General features: G+C 45.2%; 1 protein-coding gene across 1 annotated transcript in view; it reads right to left on the bottom strand.

The window, feature by feature from the left end:
• cntfr (ciliary neurotrophic factor receptor) overlaps positions 1-20,812 on the bottom strand; it is a 553,504-nt gene extending 532,692 nt beyond the window's left edge. The window contains exon 1 of the mRNA XM_042326362.1: positions 20,611-20,812. The gene's annotated coding sequence lies outside the window, so the exon portion shown is untranslated. The remainder of the gene's footprint in view (positions 1-20,610) is intronic.
• Between the last annotated feature and the right edge of the window lie 1,500 nt (positions 20,813-22,312).

Here is a 22,312-nt window from a genome sequence, read left to right as displayed (position 1 = left end):
ACCCAGGCCCTGCATGTCCCCAGGCACCCTCATTTGTTGACTTCTGTGATCGAAAAAGCCTTGGTTTCATGCATGTCAACATCAGAAGCCTCCTCCCTAAGTTTGTTTTACTCACTGCTTTAGAACACTCTGCTAATCCTGGTGTCCTTGCCGTGTCTGAATCCTGGCTCAGGAAGGCCACCAAAAATTCTGAGTTTTCCATACCCAACTGTAACATTTTCCATCAAGATAGAACTGCCAAGGGGGGAGGAGTTGCAGTCTACTGCAGAGATAGCCTGCAAAGTAATGTCAAACTTTCCAGGTCCATACCCAAACAGTTCGAACTACTAGTTTTCAAAATTACTCTCCAGAAATAAGTCTCTCACTGTTGCCGCCTGCTACCGACCCCCCTCAGCTCCCAGCTGTGGCCTAGACACCATTTGTGAATTGATCGCCCCCCATCTAGCTTCAGAGTTTGTTCTGTTAGGTGACCTAAACTGGGATATGCTTAACACCCCGGAAGTCCTACAATCTAAGCTAGATGCCCTCAATCTCACACAAATCATCAAGGAACCCACCAGGTACAACCCTAAATCTGTAAACAAGGGCACCCTCATAGACGTCATCCTGACCAACCTGCCCTCCAAATACACCTCCGCTGTCTTCAACCAGGATCTCAGTGATCACTGCCTCATTGCCTGTATCCGCTACAGATCCGCAGTCAAACGACCACCCATCATCACTGTCAAACGCTCCCTAAAACACTTCTGCGAGCAGGCCTTTCTAATCGACCTTGCCCGTGTATCCTGGAAGGATATTGACCTCATCCCGTCAGTTGAGGATGCCTGGTCATTCTTTAAAAGTAACTTCCTCACCATTTTAGATAAGCATGCTCCGTTCAAAAAATGCAGAACTAAGAACAGATATAGGCCTTGGTTCACTCCAGACCTGACTCCCCTCGACCCGCACAAAAACATCCTGTGGCGGACTGCAATAGCATCGAATAGTCCCCGCGATATGCAACTGTTCAGGGAAGTCAGGAACCAATACATGCAGTCAGTCAGGAAAGCAAAGGCTAGCTTTTTCAAGCAGAAATTTGCATCCTGTAGCAGCTCTAACTCCAAAAAGTTCTGGGACACTGTAAAGTCCATGGAGAACAAGAGCGCCTCCTCCCAGCTGCCCACTGTACTGAGGCTAGGTAACACGGTCACCACCGATAAATCCATGATTATCGAAAATTTCAACAAGCATTTCTCAACGGCTGGCCATGCCTTCCTGCTGGCTACTCCAACATCGGCCAACAGCCCCCCCCCCCCAGCTACTCGCCCAAGCCTCTCCAGGTTCTCCTTTACCCAAATCCAGATATTCTGAAAGAGCTGCAAAACCTGGACCCGTACAAATCAGCTGGGCTTGACAATCCGGACCCTCTCCGCCGCCATTGTCGCAACCCCTATTACCAGCCTGTTCAACCTCTCTATCATATCGTCTCAGATCCCCAAGGATTGGAAAGCTGCCGCAGTCATCCCCCTCTTCAAAGGGCGAGACACCCTGGACCCAAACTGTTACAGACCTATATCCATCCTGCCCTGCCTATCTAAGGTCTTTGAAGGCCAAGTCAACAAACAGGTCACTGACCATCTCGAATCCCACCGTACCTTCTCTGCTGTGCAATCTGGTTTCCGTGCCGGTCACGGGTGCACCTCAGCAACGCTCAAGGTAATAAACGATATCATAACCGTCATCGATAAAGGACAGTACTGTGCAGCCGTCTTCATCGACCTTGCCAAGGCTTTCAACTCTGTCAATCACCATTTTCTTATCGACAGACTCAGTAGCCTCGGTTTTTCTGATGACTGCCTTGCCTGGTTCAGCTTTAAAAAGCTTACAATGCACTTTGCAGACAGAGTTCAGTATGTCAAATCAGAGGGCATGCTGTCCGGTCCTCTTGCAGTCTCTATGGGGGTGCCACAGGGTTCAATTCTCGGGCCGACTCTCTTCTCTGTATATATCAATGATGTTGCTCTTGCTGCGGGCGATTCCCCGATCCACCTCTACGCAGACGACACCATTCTGTATACTTCCGGCCCGTCCTTGGACACTGTGCTATCTAACCTCCAAACGAGCTTCAATGCCATACAACACTCCTTCCGTGGCCTCCAACTGCTCTTAAATGCTAGTAAAACCAAATGCATGCTTTTCAACCGTTCGCTGCCTGCACCCGCACGCCCGACTAGCATCACCACCCTGGATGGTTCCGACCTAGAATATGTGGACATCTATAGTACCTTTAGTGGTGTGGGGGCTGTGCTTTGGCAAAGTGGGTGGGGTTATATCCTTCCTGTTTGGCCCTGTCCGGGGGTGTCCTCGGATGGGGCCACAGTGTCTCCTGACCCCTCCTGTCTCAGCCTCCAGTATTTATGCTGCAGTAGTTTATGTGTCGGGGGGCTAGGGTCAGTTTGTTATATCTGGAGTACTTCTCCTGTCCTATTCGGTGTCCTGTGTGAATCTAAGTGTGCATTCTCTAATTCTCTCCTTCTCTCTTTCTTTCTCTCTCTCGGAGGACCTGAGCCCTAGGACCATGCCCCAGGACTACCTGACATGATGACTCCTTGCTGTCCCCAGTCCACCTGGCCATGCTGCTGCTCCAGTTTCAACTGACCTGAGCCCTAGGACCACGCCCCAGGACTACCTGACATGATGACTCCTTGCTGTCCCCAGTCCACCTGGCCATGATGCTGCTCCAGTTTAAACTGTTCTGCCTTATTATTATTCGACCATGCTGGTCATTTATGAACATTTGAACATCTTGGCCATGTTCTGTTATAATCTCCACCCGGCACAGCCAGAAGAGGACTGGCCACCCCACATAGCCTGGTTCCTCTCTAGGTTTCTTCCTAGGTTTTGGCCTTTCTAGGGAGTTTTTCCTAGCCACTGTGCTTCTACACCTGCATTGCTTGCTGTTTGGGGTTTTAGGCTGGGTTTCTGTACAGCACTTTGAGATATCAGCTGATGTACGAAGGGCTATATAAATACATTTGATTTGATTTTGATTTGATTTGATTTAGGTGTCTGGCTAGACTGTAAACTCTCCTTCCAGACTCATATCAAGATATCCCTCTCGTGGTGTGGGGGCTGTGCTTTGGCAAAGTGGGTGGGGTTATATCCTTCCTGTTTGGCCCTGTCCGGGGGTGTCTGAGGATGGGGCCACAGTGTCTCCTGACCCCTCCTGTCTCAGCCTCCAGTATTTATGCTGCAGTAGTTTATGTGTCGGGGGGCTAGGGTCAGTTTGTTATATCTGGAGTACTACTCCTGTCCTACTCAGTGTCCTGTGTGAATCTAAGTGTGCGTTCTCTAATTCTCTCCTTCTCTCTTTCTCTCTTTCTTTCTCTCTCTCGGAGGACCTGAGCCCTAGTACCATGCCCCAGGACTACCTGACATGATGACTCCATGCTGTCCCCAGTCCACCTGGCCGTGCTGCTGCTCCAGTTTCAACTGTTCTGCCTTATTATTATTCGACCATGCTGGTCATTTATGAACATCTTGGCCATGTTCTGTTATAATCTCCACCTGGCACAGCCAGAAGAGGACTGGCCACCCCACATAGCCTGGTTCCTCTCTAGGTTTCTTCCTAGGTTTTGGCCTTTCTAGGGAGTTTTTCCTAGCCACAATGCAGGTGTAGAAGCCACTGCTTCTACACCTGTCACGCCCTGGTCGAAGTATTTTGTGTTTATCTTCATGTATTGGGTCAGGCCAGGGTGTGGCATGGGGTTTTTGTATTGTGGTGTGTTTTGTCTTGGGGTTTTGGTGTTGGTATTGGGATTGTAGCTTAGTGGAGTATCTAGCAAAGTCTATGGCTGCCTGGAGTGGTTCTCAATCAGAGGCAGGTGTTTATCGTTGTCTCTGAATGGGAACCATATTTAGGCAGCCATATTCTTTGAGTTTGTGGTGGGTGATTGTCCTTAGTGTCTTCGTCTTCGTTGACACAAGTATAGGCTGTTTCGGTTTTCGTTACGTTTATTTGTTTTGTAGTGTTTGTATTGATTCGTGTTTGCGTTTTGTTGATTAAACATGCATCGCAATCTACACGCTGCATTTTGGTCCGATCCTTGTTCCACCTCTTCGTCAGAGGAGGAGATAGAAGAGAACCGTTACAACACCTGCATTGCTTGCTGTTTGGGGTTTTAGGCTGGGTTTCTGTACAGCACTTTGAGATATCAGCTGATGTACAAAGGGCTATATAAATAAATTTGATTTGATTTGATATCAAACATCTCCACTCTAAAATCAAATCTAGAGTTGGCTTTCTATTCCGCAACAAAGCCTCCTTCACTCACGCCGCCAAACTTACCCTAGTAAAACTGACTATCCTACCGATCCTCGACTTCGGCGATGTCATCTACAAAATAGCTTCCAATACTCTACTCAGCAAACTGGATGCAGTTTATCACAGTGCCATCCGTTTTGTTACTAAAGCACCTTATTCCACCCACCACTGCAACCTGTATGCTCTAGTCGGCTGGCCCTCGCTACATATTCGTCGCCAGACCCACTGGCTCCAGGTCATCTAAAGTCCATGCTAGGTAAAGCTCCGCCTTATCTCAGTTCCCTGGTCACGATGGCAACAACCACCCGTAGCACGCGCTCCAGCAGGTGTATCTCACTGATCATCCCTAAAGCCAACACCTCATTTGTTCGCCTTTCGTTCCAGTTCTCTGCTGCCTGTGACTGGAACGAATTGCAAAAATCGCTGAAGTTGGAGACTTTTACCTCCCCAACATTAAACATCTGCTGTCTGAGCAGCTAACCGATCACTGCAGCTGTACATAGTCTATCGGTAAATAGCCCACCCAATTTTACCTACCTCATCCCCATACTGTTTATATTGATTTACTTTTCTGCTCTTTTGCACACAATGTATATAGACTTTTTTTTCTACTGTGTTATTGACTTGTTAATTGTTTACTCCATGTGTAACTCTGTGTTGTCTGTTCACACTGCTTTGCTTTATCTTGGCCAGGTCGCAGTTGTAAATGAGAACTTGTTCTCAACTAGCCTACCTGGTTAAATGAAGGTGTTCTCAACTAGCCTACCTGGTTAAATGAAGGTGTTCTCAACTAGCCTACCTGGTTAAATAAAGGTGTTCTCAACTAGCCTACCTGGTTAAATAAAGGTGTTCTCAACTAGCCTACCTGGTTAAATAAAGGTGTTCTCAACTAGCCTACCTGGTTAAATAAAGGTGTTCTCAACTAGCCTACCTGGTTAAATAAAGGTGTTCTCAACTAGCCTACCTGGTTAAATGAAGGTGTTCTCAACTAGCCTACCTGGTTAAATGAAGGTGTTCTCAACTAGCCTACCTGGTTAAATAAAGGTGTTCTCAACTAGCCTACCTGGTTAAATAAAGGTGAAATAAAAAATAAAATAAATGCACATAGACATTTATTTATTTTACTAGAAAGCTTTAAAAAGCTTACAATTCACCATGGCAGCTGGAAACATTTTAAGGATTAACTTTGTAAACACAAAACACAATCTGGAAAAACACAGCATTATGCTACTGTAACAGTCACAAAGTACATTCTACTACAAACAACAAAGAATAGAAACATCTAGACAAACAACACGCAGATCTATAAAGACTGGCTTCCCCCCACATAACCACACCCACATCTTTAAAGACTGGCTGCCCCCTCACATAAACATACCCACATCTATAAATACTGGCTGCCCCCACATAACCACACCCACATCTATAAAGACTGGCTGCCCCCACATAACCACACCCACATCTATAAAGACTGGCTTCCCCCACATAACCACACCCACATCTTTAAAGACTGGCTGCCCCCTCACATAAACATACCCACATCTATAAATACTGGCTGCCCCCCACATAACCACACCCACATCTATAAAGATCCTCACACCCTTACACCCTCACTCAAACCCTCAAAACCTCACACCCTCACTCCCTCACTCACACCTTCAAACCCTCAAAACCTCACACCCTCACAGCAGCTGCTTCCAATGCCTAGAGAAAGCCTAACTCAGATGAGGATCTGTAAGAATAGATAACATCTGCTAAACAAACGTGTGGGTCGTCAGACAGCAGAGATAAAACCTAATGAACAAACGTGTGGGTCGTCAGACAGCAGAGATAAAACCTAATGAAAAAACGTGTGGGTCGTCAGACAGCAGAGATAAAACCTAATGAACAAACATGTGGGTCGTCAGACAGCAGAGATAAAACCTAATAAACAAACGTGTGGGTCGTCAGACAGCAGAGAAAAAGGATAAACAGTTCAGCCTCTCTCCATTCAGAGACAGTTCCTTAGTGATCCCTGCAGGAGAGAACCTGTCCACAGTCTGATCACTAGAGGAGAGAACCTGTTCCTCAGCCTGTGATCAGCAGAGAGGAGAGAACCTGTCCTCAGTCTGTGATCAGCAGAGAGGAGAGAACCTGTTCCTCAGCCTGTGATCAGCAGAGAGGAGAGAACCTGTTCCTCAGCCTGTGATCAGCAGAGAGGAGAGAACCTGTTCCTCAGCCTGTGATCAGCAGAGAGGAGAGAACCTGTTCCTCAGCCTGTGATCAGCAGAGAGGAGAGAACCTGTCCTCAGCCTGTGATCAGCAGAGAGGAGAGAACCTGTTCCTCAGCCTGTGATCAGCAGAGAGGAGAGAACCTGTTCCTCAGCCTGTGGACCTGTACCCTCTGTCTGACCTCTGTCTTTTCTCATTTCTTCTCTCATTTCTACTCTTATGTCTGACTTCCCTGACCTCTGTCTGACCAACTGCACCAGCTTCCAAGATTTAGATATCTCAGACTTTGGGAAGTGTAAGAAGATAATTAAACTTTCTTAACAAGCGTGTGGGTTGTGAAGAGAGAGAGAACAGAGCGCCAGTTCTTTTATCCTCTCTGTTCTGTACCCTCAGCCTTGCATCGCCAGCTTCCAAACTGTAGTATGTTCAAATCAAATCAAATATTATTTTTCACATGCGCAGAATACAACAAGTGTAGACATTACCGTGAAATGCTTACTGAAAAGCCCATAACCAACAATGCAGTTAAAGAAAGAGTTTACAAAATATTTACAAAATTAAATTAAATTAAAAAATAAAATAAAAAAATATATAAAAAAATAACAATGACAAAACTATATACAGGGGGTACCGGTACAGTGTCAATGTGGAGGCTATATACAGGGGGTACCGGTACAGTGTCAATGTGGAGGCTATATACAGGGGGTACCGGTACAGAGTCAATGTGGAGGCTATATACAGGGGGTACCGGTACAGTGTCAATGTGGAGGCTATATACAGGGGGTACCGGTACAGTGTCAATGTGGAGGCTATATACAGGGGTACCGGTACAGAGTCAATGTGGAGGCTATATACAGGGGGTACCGGTACAGTGTCAATGTGGAGGCTATATACAGGGTGTTACGGTACAGAGTCAATGTGGAGGCTATATACAGGGGTACCGGTACAGAGTCAATGTGGAGGCTATATACAGGGGGTACCGGTACAGTGTCAATGTGGAGGCTATATACAGGGTATTACGGTACACAGTCAATGTGGAGGCTATATACAGGGGTACCGGTACAGAGTCAATGTGGAGGCTATATACAGGGGGTACCGGTACAGAGTCAATGTGGAGGCTATATACAGGGGTACCGGTACAGAGTCCATGTGGAGGCTATATAGAGGGGGTACCGGTACAGAGTCCATGTGGAGGCTATATAGAGTGGGTACCGAGTCCATGTGGAGGCTATATACAGTGGGTACCGGTACAGTGTCAATGTGGAGGCTATATACAGGGGGTACCGGTACAGTGTCAATGTGGAGGCTATATACAGGGGGTATCGGTACAGTGTCAATGTGGAGGCTATATACAGGGTATTACGGTACACAGTCAATGTGGAGGCTATATACAGGCTGTTACGGTACAGAGTCCATGTGGAGGCTATATACAGGGGGTACCGGTACAGTGTCAATGTGGAGGCTATATACAGGGGGTACCGGTACAGTGTCAATGTGGAGGCTATATACAGGGTATTACGGTACACAGTCAATGTGGAGGCTATATACAGGCTGTTACGGTACAGAGTCAATGTGGAGGCTATATACAGGCTGTTACGGTATAGAGTCAATGTGGAGGCTATATACAGGCTGTTACGGTATAGAGTCAATGTGGAGGCTATATACAGGGTATTATGGTACAGAGTCAATGTGGAGGCTATATACAGGGTATTACGGTACAATGGTCAATGTGGAGAGGTTCAGGTAGTCGGTCGTAAAGTGACTACTCAAACAGCGAGTAGCAATAGTGTAAAAACAAAGGGGTGTTGGGTTTCAATGTAAATAGTCAGGGTCGCCATTTGAGTAATTGTTCTGCAGTCTTATGGCTTGGGGGTAGAAGCTGTTAAGGAGCCTTTTGGAACTAGATTTGGTGATCCAGTACCGCTTGTCCTGTACCGGTAGAAGAGAGAACAGTCTATGACTTGGCTGACTGGAGTCTGTGATGTTTTTTTGTTGTGCCCTTCTCTAACACTGCCTGGTATAGAGGTCCTAGATGGCAGGAAGCTTCACCCCAGTGATGTACTGGGCCGTACGCTCCACCCTCTGTTGTGCCCTGTGGTCAGAGGCCGAGCATTTGCCATACCAGGCGGTGATGCATCTGTTAAGGATGCTCTCGATGGTGCAGCTGTAAAACCTTTTTGAGGATCTGGGGGACCCATGCAAAATATTTTCAGCCTCCTGAGGGGGATAAGTTGTTGTCGTGCCCTCTTCACTGTCTTGGTGTGTTTGGACCATAATGTTGGTGATGTGGACACCAAGGGACATGAAGATCTCAACCCGCTCAACTACAGCCCTATCAATGTTAATGGGGGCCTGTTCGGCCCTCCTTTTCCTGTAGTCCACGATCAGCTCCTTTGTCGGAGAGGTTGTTGTCCTGGCTCAATACTACCAGGTCTCTGACCTCCTCCTATAGGCTGTCTCATCGTTGTCGATGATCAGGCCTACCACTGTTGTGTCATCATCAGACTTAATGATGTTGTTGGAGTAATGCTTGGTCACACAATCGTGGGCGAACAGGGAATACAGGAAGGGACTAAGCAGTGTGGAAGCTCAGCATGGCAGATATGTTGTTACCTACCCTTACCACCTGGGGGCGGCCCGTCAGGAAGTCCAGGATCCAGTTGCAGAGGGAGGTGTTTAGTCTAAGGGTCCTTAGCTTAGTCATGAGCTTTGTGGGTACTATGGTGTTGAACGCTGAGCTGTAAATAATGAATACCATTCTCACGTAGGGATGTTCCTTTTGTCCAGGTGGGATGGCAGTGCGGAGTGCGATTGAGATTGCATATTCTGTGGATCTGTTGAGGCAGTATGCGAATTGGAGTGGGTCTAAGGTTTTTGGGATGATGCTGTTGATGTGAGCCATGACCAGCCTTTCAAAGCACTTCATCGTTACCCACATGAGTTTTAGGGGGTGGATGTTATGTAGGCAGGTTAGGGTGGGGATCATCGATCTGGTCTCTCTCTGATCAGTCCCCATCTATCTCGCCTTCTCTCTCTGATCACTTCCCCTTTTCTCTCTCCCCTCTCTCAATTCAATGTAATTCAAATGGTTTTATTGGCATGTAAATCATATGTTTACATTTCCATAGCAAGTGAAAAAGATAAACAAAAGTGAAATAAACAATAAAATTAAGAGTAAACAACAGAAGACTATTCAAATGTCATAGAATGTCTTTTTACAGGGATAGGCGTCCCGTCAACGGGACAGTTGTAAATCATGCAGCACCTTATGTCACGATCGCAGATTTTAGAGAAACAATAAATGTCGGTACATATAAGTGTCTTATATCGGCTGAAAGCTTAAATTCTTGTTAATATAACTGCACTGGCCAATTTACAGCTATTACTGTGAAAAAATGCCATGCTATTGTTTGTGGAGAGCTCTTAACAACGAAACATTTTTCACCGCTAGCGGTTTGATAAATTCACCTCTGAAGATGAAATGTGTACTTACATTCTGAAACCTTGCTCTGATTTATCATCCAAAGGGTCCCAGAGATAACATGAAGCCTTGTTTTGTTAGATAAAATCCTTTTTCATATCATTAAAAGGTCCACACAGCATGCACAATCGATTTTGTATTTCCACTCATTCAATTTGCAAAGAAAGGAATCTGTGAAAATCTAACCGTCAACATTGTTTCAAACAGAACTTGTGAGGGCTAGGCAGAATACGGCCCCCTTTGGATGAATTGCGTGCCCATAGTAAACTGACAAAAAATCTGTCCAAAATTGCTAATATATGCAAATAATAATAATTATTGGATAGAAAACACTCTAAAGCTTCTAAAACCGTTTGAATTATGTCTGTAAGTATAGCAGAACTCACAGGGCAGGCAATCTCCCAAACTATTTTTGTGATCCTGAAACTTGGGGCAACTTTGACGTCATCGCCCCCACCCTTCCCAACCAGCTATGGATCTGGAGACACTTTCTATGTCTTCCACTAGATGTCCTCATTCAGTACAGAGTTAATTGTGCAAATCCCGCGAGTTTTGACCCTTTGGTAGGCAAAAGACTGAGTGTCGCGAGAAAATACATGGTGACCAGAGCGCGCTTTTGGAGCAGACCTTCCTTTGTTCCAGAATGCCTGAGAAGAAGCAAGAATGTCCGATAGATTTGAGAATGGTTTTGTACGTTTAGAACATCCTAAAGCTTGATTCTGCACTTAGTTTGACCAGTTTAGTCGACATATAATATGTAATTTTGAAGTTTTGATGCGCAACTGTTCGGGACCAGAAGTAATTTTGGATGCATTTCAGCTGGAACTCATAGCATACGCTACTATGAAGGCACACGAAGTGAAACAAAACGATGTATTGGGTAAGTATGACTCCTTCCACTACATTCTGATCGAAGACCATCAAAGGTAAGGGAATATTTATGTTGTAATTTTGTATTTCTGTTGACTCCAACATAGCGGAGAAATATTGCTTACGTCTGAGCGCCGTCTCAGATTATTACATAGTGAACTAATTCTGTAACGTAAAAAAAAAAATGTAACACAGCGGTTGCATTAAGAAGCAGTGTATCTTTCTAACTATATGTAGAACATGTATATTTAGTCAAAGTTTATGATGTCTATTTATGTTATCTGGCGGCACTATCTATAATTTCTCCGGACATTTTTGAGTATTTTCTGAACATGAAGTCAATGTAAATGGAGATTTATGGATATAAATGGCATATTATTGAAAAAAACACACATGTACTGTGTAACATGTCCTATTACTATTATTTTCAAAAGGTTAGTGAATGATTTATTTTTTAATCCTGCTTTTATATTTTCTGGGACAAAATGGCTGCCTCTTGTCTTTGTTTCGGTGGTGGTCTAATATAAATATGTGGTGTGTTTTCGCCGTAAAACATTTAACAAATCCGACATGCTGGGTAGATGAACAAGGTGTTTATCTTTCATTTGAGGTATTGGACTTGTTAATGTGTGGAGGTTAAATATTTCTAAGAATATTTTTGCATTGCCTGCGCCACGGTTTCAGCTGAACGGGGGGGGTGGCGGACACTGAGAGGGACGCCTCGCTTTAACTTTATTAAATCACGTTCATATGTATTCCTCAGAGCTCCTAGAGTGTAACCAGACTTCACTATCATTAGGGGTGTAGTATATCCTATAGGACACCATATTTGGTCAGAGAGCGACGCCGATGACGCTGGCTGTCTTCACTTGATCGACTCTGACTTTGTCAAATAAGCACCAATCAGGATCAAACAAAGCTAGCTAGATAGCCAATGAGCTGTGCTTTATGGGAGTACCGGGAAGCCCTGTATATGTCGCAAAGTGTAGCTGCTAACCTTGTGCGACAGCAAGCCTTTTCCTTTTGGACAACAATTTTAAGAAAACTTCATAACTATATATGTAATCTAATACTGGAAAAGCTAAATAAAAAAAGCTAAAAGTCCAAGTATACAGATTTGACGATATTCTTGCAGAGAAATGTAATGTGAATGTAAATGTCTCCTTCACGATTTGCCCAAATGTACCTGGGTAACTTCACACTCAATGTCATGTAGTTTGCTCATACTTCACATTATCCATCTGAAACTTTGCACATACACTGCTACCATCTTGTGGACCGCATCAGAATTACTACCTGAGTGATGGCTGGAAGTGGGATGTTTCTGTTTCATTTCAAAGAAAGTGGCAGAAAAAAGTTTTTTTCTTTGTATTTTCTTCTACCAGATCTATTGTGTTATATTCTCCTACATTCAATTCACATTTCCACAAACTTCAGTGTTTCCTTTCAAATGGTACCAAGACGGATACATTTTACGCTACTGCTACTCTCTGTTCATCATATATGCATAGTCACTTTAACCATATCTACATGTACATACTACCTCAATCAGCCTGACCAACCCGTGCTTGTATGTAGCCTCACTACTGTTATAGCCTTGCTACTGTATATAGCCTCGCTACTCTTATTTTTCACTGTCTTTTTACTGATGTTTTTATTTCCTTACTTACCTATTGTTCACATAATACCTTTTTTTGCACTGTTGGTTTAGAGCCTGTAAGTAAGCATTCACTGGAAGGTCTACACCTGTTGTATTTGGCGCACGTGACAAATACACTTTTTGATTTGATTTGATTTGAATAATATGCATATCCTTGCTTCAGGTCCTGATATACAGGCAGTTAGATTTGGGTATGTCATTTAGGTGAAATTTGAAAAAAGGGGGCTATACCTATGAAGTGTCTTTAATGGTTTGCAAATAGTTAAAGTACAAAAGGCAAAATAAAAAGATATGGGTTGTATTTACAATTGTGTTTGTTCTTCACTGGTTGCCCTTTTCTTGTGGCAGCCGGTCACAAATCTTGCTGCTGTGATGGAACACTGTGGTATTTCAACCAATAGATATGGGAGTTTATCAAAATTTGATTTGTTTTCAACCTCTTTGTGGGTCTGTGTAATCTGAGGGAAATATGTGTCTCTAATATCCTCATACATTTGGCAGGAGGTTTCGATCTTTCTCAAAAGCAAGGCTATGCTCACTGAGTCTGTACATAGTCAAAGCTTTCCTTAATTTTCGGTCAGTCACAGTGTTCAGGTATTCTGCTGTTTAGGGCCAAAAAGCATTTCTAGTTTGCTCGTTTTTAACATTCATTCTTTCCAAGAAATTATCTTTTTGTTTTCTCATGATTTAGTTGAGTCTGATTGTGTTGCTGACCTGGGGCTCTGTGGAGTCCCAAGACCAGCTTGCTTAGGGGACTCTTCTCCAGGTTCATCTCTCTGTAGGTGATGGCTTTGTTCTGGAAGGTTTGGGAATCACTTCCTTTTAGGTGGTTGGAGAATTTAACCCCTCTTTTTCTGGATTTTGATAATTAGCGGGTATCGGCCTAATTCTGCTCTGCATGCATTATTTGGTGTTTTACTTTGTACACAGACAATATTTTTTCAGAATTATGCATTTGTGAAATCTTGGTTGGTGAGCAGACTCCAGACCTCACAACCATAAAGGGCAATGGGTACTATAACTGATTCAAGTATTTGTAGCCAGATCCTAATTGGTATGTCACATTTGATGTTCCTTTTTGATGGCGTAGAAGGCCCTTCTTGCCTTGTCTCTCAGATCGTTCACAGCTTTGTGGAAGTTACCTGTGGCGCTGATGTTTAGGCCGAGGTATGTATAGTTTCTGTGCTCTAGGGAACACCATTATTTTTGTCTTACTGAGATTTACTATCAGGGCCCAGTTCTGTCAGGGCCCAGTTCTGTCAGGGCCCAGTTCTGTCAGGGCCCAGGTCTGTCAGGGCCCAGGTCTGTCAGGGCCCAGGTCTGTCAGGGCCCAGGTCTGACAGAGTCTGTGCAGAAGATCTAAGTGCTGCTGTAGGCCCTTCTTGTTTAGGGACAAAAGCACCAGATCATCAGCAAACAGTAGTCATTTGACTTCAGATTCTAGTAGGGTGAGGCCGGGTGCTGCAGATTACTCTAATGTCCTCACCAATTCGTTGATATGTGTTGAAGAGGGGGCGAAGCTCAAGCTGCATCCATATCTCACCCCCCGGCCTTGTTGAAAGAAATGTGTTTTGCCAATTTGAACCACACTCTTTGTTGTTTGTGTAAATGTAAATGGATTTTAAAATATATTTTGTTTTCCACCAACACCACTTTGCTTCAATTTGTATAGCGGACCATCATGTCAAATTGAGTCAAAAAGTTTTTTTGAAGTCAACAACGCATGAGAGACTTTGCGTTTGTTTTGATTGTATGTCAGTTAGGGTGTGCATGGTGAATACGTAGTCTGTCATACGGTGATTTGGTAAAAAGCAGATAAGAAATTTCCTCAGTACATTTTCACTGATAAAAATGTATGAGTCTGCTGACAATGATAATGCAGAGGATTTTCCCCAAGGTTGCTGTTGATGCATATCCCACAGTAGTTTTTGGTATCAAATTTGTCTCCACTTTTGTGGATTGGGGTGATCAGTCCTTGGTTCCCAAAGATGATGTTAAAGAGTTTAAGTATAGCCAATTTGAATTTGTGGTCTGTTTATTTGATAATTTAATTTAGGATACCATCAACACCACAAGCTTTTTGGGTTGGAGGGTTTGTATTTTGTCCTGTAGTCCATTCAATGTAATAGGAGAATCCAGTGGGTTCTGGTAGTCTTTAATGTAATTGGAGAATCCAGTGGGTTCTGGTAGTCTTTAATGTAACTGGAGAATCCAGTGGGTTCTGGTCATCTTTAACAGTTGATTCTAAGATGTGAATTCTTTCTTTCCCCTCTCTCCGACCACTCCTAACTCCGTCACCCCACCTCTCCGACCACTCCTAACTCCGTCACCCCACCTCTCCGACCACTCCTAACTCCGTCACCCCACCTCTCCGACCACTCCTAACTCCGTCACCCCACCTCTCCGACCACTCCTAACTCCGTCACCCCACCTCTCCGACCACTCCTAACTCCGTCACCCCACCTTTCCGATCACTCCTAACTCCGTCACCCCATCTCTCTCCCCATCTCTCTGATCACTCCTAACTCCGTCACCCCATCTCTCTCCCCATCTCTCTGATCATTCCTAATTCTGACATCTGGTTCAGGATGTTGATCCAGAGGGTAAGTATGTTAAGGGAAATATTGTTACAGTTTATTTTGACCATTCTTTTGTTTAAAAAATAAACACAGTTGGGACGAGGAACTAGAAGATGAGAAAGAGCTGTGCTCCAATCACATCTTTGAAAAAGACCTGGGCTTCAATCAAATCAAATCAACTGTTATTTGTCACATGCACCAAATACAACAGGTGTAGTAGCCCTCACAGTGAAATGCTGACTACAACAGGTGTAGTAGCCCTCACAGTGAAATGCTGACTACAACAGGTGTAGTAGCCCTCACAGTGAAATGCTGACTACAACAGGTGTAGTAGCCCTCACAGTGAAATGCTGACTACAACAGGTGTAGTAGCCCTCACAGTGAAATGCTGACTACAACAGGTGTAGTAGCCCTCACAGTGAAATGCTGACTACAACAGGTGTAGTAGCCCTCACAGTGAAATGCTGACTACAACAGGTGTAGTAGCCCTCACAGTGAAATGCTGAATACAACAGGTGTAGTAGCCCTCACAGTGAAATGCTGAATACAACAGGTGTAGTAGCCCTCACAGTGAAATGCTGAATACAACAGGTGTAGTAGCCCTCACAGTGAAATGCTGAATACAACAGGTGTAGTAGCCCTCACAGTGAAATGCTGAATACAACAGGTGTAGTAGACCTCACAGTGAAATGCTGAATACAACAGGTGTAGTAGACCTCACAGTGAAATGCTGAATACAACAGGTGTAGTAGACCTTACAGTGAAATGCTTACAAGCCCTTAACCAACAACGCAGTTTTAAGATCAAATAAGTGGTAAGAAAAAAAGGACAAGTTAAAAAAAACAATCCCACCTTAGAAAAAGATCTGGAAAAGAAATAGAAAATAAACATGGAAGAAGAGTTGAAACGTAAGGGCTCCACAACGGCTCACTGCAGACAGAGAGCAGGGCCATGTCCTACATGCCCTATGGGCTCTGGTCTAAAGTAGTGGACTATATAGGGAATAGGGTTCCATAGGGCTCTGGTCTGAAGTAGTGTACTATATAGGGAATAGGGTTCCATAGGGCTCTGGTCTGAAGTAGTGGACTATATAGGGAATAGGGTTCCATAGGGCTCTGGTCGTAAGTAGTGCACTATATAGGGAATAGGGTTCCATAGGGCTCTGGTCGTAAGTAGTGGACTATATAGGGAATATGGTTCCATAGGGCTCTGGTCTAAAGTAGTGCACTATATAGGGACTAGGGTTCCATAGGGCTCTGGTCGTAAGTAGTGCACTATATAGGGAATAGGGTTCCATAGGGCTCTGGTCGTAAGTAGTGGATTATATAGGGAATAGGGTTCCATAGGGCTCTGGTCTGAAGTAGTGTACTATATAGGGAATAGGGTTCCATAGGGCTCTGGTCTGAAGTAGTGCACTATATAGGGAATAGGGTTCCATAGGGCTCTGATCTAAAGTAGTGTACTATATAGGGAATAGGGCTCTGGTCTGAAGTAGTGGACTATATAGGGAATAGGGTTCCATAGGGCTCTGGTCTAAAGTAGTGCACTATATAGGGAATAGGGTTCCATAGGGCTCTGGTCGTAAGTAGTGGATTATATAGGGAATAGGGTTCCATAGGGCTCTGGTCTGAAGTAGTGTACTATATAGGGAATAGGGTTCCATAGGGCTCTGGTCTGAAGTAGTGCACTATATAGGGAATAGGGTTCCATAGGGCTCTGGTCTAAAGTAGTGCACTATATAGGGAATAGGGTTCCATAGGGCTCTGGTCGTAAGTAGTGGACTATATAGGGAATAGGGTTCCATAGGGCTCTGGTCTAAAGTAGTGCACTATATAGGGAATATGGTGCCATTTGGGAGACATTGCCAGGTTTAAAGAAGGTCCATTAGGCTGTGGTAATCTTCTCTCTGATACAGGAGCATCAAATGGACTCTCTCTGTCCATCCAGAATACTGCTTCTTATTAAACCCTTTCCTTCTGCTCCCTAAACCCTAAACCCTGCTTTAACAAGTACTCAATGTATTATCTACATGATACCCCTGTAGGGGACAACACACACATGCACACACACACACACACATTGGCCCTTTCCCAGTTTATATGGAGGGGCTTAAACTAAACCAGCTGGAAGGACTGACTGACTGGCTGACTGGCTGACTGGCTGACTGGCTGACCGACTCTGGCTGGCTGACTGGCTGACTGGCTGACTGGCTGACTGGTTGCTCAGACAACAGGCCATGCCTGAGCTGCTGGTAAGACCTTTTAGAGGGATTTAGAAATATAAATATAACGTGAGGAAGAGGAGGATGATGAGGAGGAGAGTGGTAGTCCTAATCCTTCAAGGCATGAAACTAGAAGTCAAACATGGACATCTAAGACCCAGCCTTCCAGTCTTCCTTTGATGTTCCTGGATGGGGGATAAACACTTAAAACAGTGTGAGGTGTGCTGGAGGGCTTGGGCATCCAGACAGGGAGGTTGGGGCTAGGGCTTGGGCATCCAGATAGGGAGGTTGGGGCTAGGGCTTGGGCATCCAGACAGGGAGGTTGGGGCTAGGGCTTGAAGGCTGGGAGCCTGGGGATGGGGCTGAATTGGGCTGGGGCAGGTTTTGGGGAATGGGGCCTGGGAAGGGACTGGGGTATGGGGCTGAATGGGGTTGGGGATTAATGAGGCTGAGGCAGGGACTGGGTTATGGGGCTGAAAGAGGCTGGGGCAGGGACTGGGGTATGAGGCTGGGGCAGGGACTGGGGTATGAGGCTGGGGCAGGGACTGGGGTATGGGGCTGGGGCTGAATGAGGCTGGGGCTGAATGGGACTGAGGCAGGGACTGGGGTATGAGGCTGGGGCAGCGACTGGGGTATGTGGCTGGGGCTGAATGAGGCTGGGGCTGAATGGGACTGAGGCAGGGACTGGGGTATGAGGCTGTGGCTGGGTTTCGGGTATGAGGCTAGGGCTGAGGCAGGGACTGGGGTATGAGGCTGGGGAAGGGATTGGGGTACGAGGCTGGGGCTGAATGGTGCTGGGGCAGGGACTGGTCTATGAGGCTGGGGCGGGGACTGGGGTATGAGGCTGTGGCTGGGTTTCGGGTATGAGGCTAGGGCTGAGGCAGGGACTGGGGTATGAGGCTGGGGGAGGGATTGGGGTATGAGGCTGGGGCTGAATGATGCTGGGGCAGCGACTGGTCTATGAGGCTGGGGCGGAGACTGGGGTATGAGGCTGCGGCAGGGTTTGGGGTATGGGGCTGAATGGAGCTGGGGCAGGGTTTGGGGTATGGGGCAGGGATTGGGGTATTGGGCAGGGATTGGGGCTGGGATTGAGGTATGGGGCTGAGGCAGGGATTGGGGCTGAATGGGGTTAGGGCTGAATGGGGCTGGGGCAGGGAAAGAGAGTCTCGGCCCTCTCCCCTCTTACACACCCAGAAATGCATCTCCCAGCCCAGAAATCCCAGAAATGTGAGCTTTAAAATAACAGTAACCAACAATAGAGAAAAATAACAAAACACACAATGGAGGAGAAGAAAGAAGGAAGAATAGATAGAAGAAGAAAGGAGGAATAGATAGAAGGGAGGAAAAGAAAGAAGGAGGAATAGATATAAGTGAGGAAGATAGAGAGAAGGGAGGAGAAGATAGAAGGAAGAATAGATAGAAGAAAGAAGGGAGGAATAGATAGAAGAGGAGAAGATAGGAGGAATAGAGAGAAGGGAGGAAAAGATAGAAGGGAGGAGAATAGATAGAAGGGAGGAGAATAGATAGAAGGGAGGAGATTAGATAGAAGGGAGGAGATTAGATAGAAGGGAGGAGATTAGATATAAGGGAGGAGAAGATAGAAGAGGAGAAGAATAGATAGAAGGGAGGAGATTAGATATAAGGGAGGAGAAGATAGAAGAGGAGAAGATAGAAGGGAGGAGATTAGATATAAGGGAGGAGAAGATAGAAGGGATTTCCACTAAAACTAATCAATCAGGAGAGGATAATGGGTTCCATGCTGGAGAGTTGACACGGGTCAACTCGTCCCCTGACCTCTGCCATGGGGCCATGGGGAGAGAAAGGGCCGCACAATGGAATCCTCAGCTAATTGTCTGGCCTGTGTCACTGCTTTCAATGCCCTCCACTCTCTCCCTAATTCCTGTCTTTCTTCTCTCACTCTTGTAGCGTTCTCGCCCCGGCTCCCTCTGCTCTCTCTCTCGCTCTCTCTCTCTCCTTTTGCAAAGCATCCACTTTGTAAGTGTGGACGGAGACAGAGCGAGAGTGCGAGACTGAGAAACCGAGAGAGAGAAATGGCGAGAGAAACAGAACTGTTTTGGTGATTGCAAACGGCAGGTGAGCAAAGTGCATTTCATTAATAGCAGGTCCCAATCAGCAATACAACAGTTTCCTTCTCAGGTCGCAATCAGCAATACAACCGTTTCCTTCTCAGGTCGCAATCAGCAATACAACCGTTTCCTTCTCAGGTCGCAATCAGCAATACAACCGTTTCCTTCTCAGGTCGCAATCTGCAATACAACCGTTTCCTTCTCAGGTCGCAATCAACAATACAACCGTTTCCTTCTCAGGTCGCAATCAGCAACACAACCGTTTCCTTCTCAGGTCGCAATCAGCAACACAACCGTTTCCTTCTCAGGTCGCAATCAACAATACAACCGTTTCCTTCTCAGGTCGCAATCAACAATACAACCGTTTCCTTCTCAGGTCGCAATCAGCAACACAACCGTTTCCTTCTCAGGTCGCAATCAACAATACAACCGTTTCCTTCTCAGGTCGCAATCAACAATACAACCGTTTCCTTCTCAGGTCGCAATCAGCAACACAACCGTTTCCTTCTCAGGTCGCAATCAGCAACACAACCGTTTCTTCTCAGGGCGCAATCAGCAATACAACCGTTTCCTTCTCAGGTCGCAATCAGCAACACAACCGTTTCCTTCTCAGGGCGCAATCAGCAATACAACCGTTTCCTTCTCAGGGCGCTATCAGCAATACAACCGTTTCCTTCTCAGGGCGCTATCAGCAATACAACCGTTTCCTTCTCAGGGCGCTATCAGCAATACAACTGTTTCCTTCTCAGGGCGCTATCAGCAATACAACCGTTTCCTTCTGAATACATCCAATAGATCACTGAGGATCAGCATGTGTTGGAATTAATTAGACCCAAGATAAAGTCACAGTATAGTGGCACTAGATCCAAGCAGCGATCCTTCCATCTGTCCTGAATGCTACTCTTAATACAAATCATCTACTGTCAACTGTCCTATATTAGTCCAGCTCCAACACACAGACAGATCCAACTCCAACACACAGACAGATCCAGCTCCAACACAGACAGAGCCAGCTCCAACACACAGACAGATCTAGCTCCAACACACAGACAGATCCAGCTCCAACACACAGACAGATCCAGCTCCAACACACAGATAGATCCAGCTCCAACACACAGACAGATCCAGCTCCAACACACAGACAGATCCAGCTCCAACACACAGACAGGAAAAAAGCTGATTTCCAGCAAGTACTCACTACAATATTTAGTGTGCTCCTCTCTGGTGTTTTCACTATCCTGTCCTCCGCAGATGAGACGATGTGTGTGTTGCTCCAGTACAGAAAGTTGCAGTGCTGTAGGTAGGTAGATGTATAAGCAGGACAAGCTGTGAGCAGTGTGTGTCTCTCAGTGTCTGGCTCTGCACTGGCTGAGAATACTAAAGCATTTTAAACAGCTCTTCTCCCCATGTGACCAACCCAGCCAGCAAGAGAGAGGGAGTGAGAGAGAGAGGAGAGGCAGGAAAACATTAGCACCACGCTGGCTCTCTGTGACCACACAGCACCCCCTAGCCATCTCTCACTGTATTGCTCAAGCAGAGAGAGAGACAGACAGAGAGACAAAGAGAGAGAGAGGGGCAGAGAGAGAGAGAGAGAGAGAGAGAGGCAGAGAGAGAGAGAGAGAGAGAGAGGGAGAGAGAGAGAGAGAGAGAGAGAGGGGGGAGAGAGAGAGAGAGAGAGAGAGAGAGAGAGAGAGGGAGAGAGAGAGAGAGAGAGAGGCAGACAGGCAGGCACTCCGACAAATATAAATACATACATGTTGACTACTAAACTATATCACCACAGTACTATAGGAGGTGAGAGACAGACAGACAGACAGACAGACAGACAGACAGACAAACAGTCTGGTGAGTGTGTATATAGTGTGTATATAGTCTAGTGAGTGTGTATTTAGTGTGTATATAGTCTAGTGAGTGTGTATATAGTGTGTATATAGTCTAGTGAGTGTGTATATAGAGTCTGGTGAGTGTGTATATAGTGTGTATACAGTCTGGTGAGTGTGTATTTAGTGTGTAAATAGTCTAGTGAGTGTGTATATAGAGTCTAGTGAGTATATGTATAGTGTATATATAGTCTGGTGAGTGTGTATTTAGTGTGTATATAGTCTAGTGAGTGTGTATATAGTGTGTATATAGTCTAGTGAGTGTGTATATAGTGTGTATATAGTCTAGTGAGTGTGTATTTAGTGTGTATATAGTCTGGTGAGTGTGTATATAGTGTGTATATAGTCTAGTGAGTGTGTATATAGAGTCTAGTGAGTATGTGTATAGTGTATATATAGTCTGGTGAGTGTGTATTTAGTATGTATACAGTTGAAGGCAGAAGATTACACCTTAGCCAAATACATTTAAACTCAGTTTTATACAATTCCTGACATTTAATCCTAGTAAAAATTCCCTGTCTTAGGTCAGTTAGTATCACCACTTTATTTTAAGAATGTGAAATGTTAGAATAATAGTAGAGAGATTGATTTATTTCAGCTTTTATTTATTTCATCACATTCCCAGTGGGTCAGAAGTTTACATACACTCAATTAGTATTTGGTAGCATTGCCTTTAAATTACTTAACTTGGGTCAAACATTTCAGGTATCCTTCCACAAGCTTCCCACAACAAGTTGGGTGAATTTTGGCCCATTCCTCCTGACAGAGCTGATGTAACTGAGTCAGGTTTGCAGGCCTCCTTGCTCGCAGGCTTTTTCTATAGGATTGAGGGCAGGGCTTTGTGATGGCCACTCCAATACCTTGACTTCGTTGTCCTTAAGCCATTTTGCCGCAACTTTGGAAGTATGCTTGGGGTCATTTTTCAATTGGAAGACCAAGAAGACCATTTGCGACCAAGCTTTAACTTCCTGACTGATGTCTTGATGTTGCTTCAATATATCCACATAATGTTCCCTCCTC

The sequence above is a fragment of the Oncorhynchus tshawytscha genome, linkage group LG09, assembly GCF_018296145.1.
Source record: "Oncorhynchus tshawytscha isolate Ot180627B linkage group LG09, Otsh_v2.0, whole genome shotgun sequence".
Taxonomy (NCBI): domain Eukaryota; kingdom Metazoa; phylum Chordata; class Actinopteri; order Salmoniformes; family Salmonidae; genus Oncorhynchus; species Oncorhynchus tshawytscha.
This window is presented reverse-complemented; position numbering and strand designations above follow the sequence as displayed.